Here is a 1,650-nt window from a genome sequence, read left to right as displayed (position 1 = left end):
CTGGCCACCAGAGGTTACTACCCAATTAAATGGTAACAAAACTGGAAAGCCCCCCAAACTCCTCCTCCCTTTGTGTAAAAGCATAAAAGGCATCTGCTTAAGAAAGTCAGGGCCTCTGGGTGTACTCTGCTACATCGGTGGTCAACAGAGGTCCAGGCTCGAGCTTGCAAATAAAGACCCTCTTGAACTTTCATCGGAATTGGCTCTTGGTGGTCTCTCGGATTGAACTTTTGGCCACTACAGAGTGAGACTCCAACTCAAAAACAAAAAAAAACCAAACAAACAAAAAAGAGAGACTATGGCTCATGTCTTCCATTGCCCTCTCTTGTTCTCTCATACTGCCTTTGATGGAAGCCTGCTGCCATGATGTGAGCTGCCCAATGGAGAGGCCCATGTGGCAAGGAACTGTGGAGACCTCCAACCATGAGCAGCAAGGAACTGAATACTGCTAACAACCATGTGAATAAACTTGAAAATAGATCCTCCCTTAGAGGAGCCTATAGTTGAAAATTGATATGGACTACATGTATCCCTCCAAAATTCAGGTCATAAAACCCTAGGTAGCCTTCAATGTTATGGTATTAGGTGGTAAGGCCTTTGGGAGGTGATTAGGCTTGGATGAAGTCATGAGGGTGAAGCCCCCATGATGGAATTAGTGCCCTTATAAGAAGAAGAAGAAACACCAAAGCTTCCTCTCTCTCTGCCATGTGAGAACACATTGAGAAGGGGGCTGTCTACCAGCCAGGAAGAAAACCCTCACCAGGAATGGAATTGGCTGGCACTTTGATCTTGGATTTCCCAGCCTCCATAACTGTAAGAATTAAATGTTTGTTGTTTCAGCCTCCTAGTCTGTGGTATTTTGTTGTGACAGCCCTAGTCACAACAACAAAGTAATTTGTACTAAGAAGTGGAGTGCTGCTATAACAAATAACTAAAAGTGTGGAAGCAGCTTTGGAACTGGGTAGTGGGTAGAGGCTACAAGAGTTTGGAGATACATGCTAGAAGAAGCTGAGATTTCTGTGTAGGGACGGTTACAGGTGATTCTGGTGAGGGTTCAGGAAGAAAAAGGGAAAGTTATAAAAAAGCTTCTGTCTTTTTAGAGAATAGATAAACAGTTAAGTCTGGTTAAGGTCTCCAGTTATTGGAAACTGGAGAAGAGGCAATCCTTATTATAAAGTGGCAAAGAACTTGACTGAATTGTATTCATGTTCTGGTGTTTTGTGGAAGGTAGAACTTGCAAGAAATGAAACTGGATATTTAGCTGCAGAAGTTTCCAAGCATAGCCCGGCGTGGTAGCGCGCGCCTGTAGTTCCAGCTACTTGAAAGGCTGAGGCGGAAAGATCACCGGAGCCCAGCAGGTCGAGGCTGTGGTGACCGGAAGCGGCCACTGCACTCTAGTCTGGGCGACAGAGTGAGACTCCAACTCAAAAAAAAAACCGGGCTCAGTTGCTCAGCCTGTAATCCTGCGCCTTTGGGAGGCTGAGGTGAGTGGATTGCCTGAGCCCGCGGGTTCAAGACCCGCCTGGGCAATTTGGCGAGACCTCATTTCTACAATAAATCAAAATGAGCCGGGTGTGGTAGTGAGTGCTGGTAGTTCCAGCTACTTGGAAGGCTGAGGCGGAAGGATTGCCGGAGCCCAGCAGGTTGAGG

This window comes from Carlito syrichta, unplaced genomic scaffold (assembly GCF_000164805.1).
Source record: "Carlito syrichta isolate Samal-C Ts95f unplaced genomic scaffold, Tarsius_syrichta-2.0.1 Scaffold126464, whole genome shotgun sequence".
NCBI lineage: Eukaryota > Metazoa > Chordata > Mammalia > Primates > Tarsiidae > Carlito > Carlito syrichta.
The sequence above is the reverse complement of the archived record's forward strand: the minus strand, read 5'-3'. Positions refer to the sequence as shown.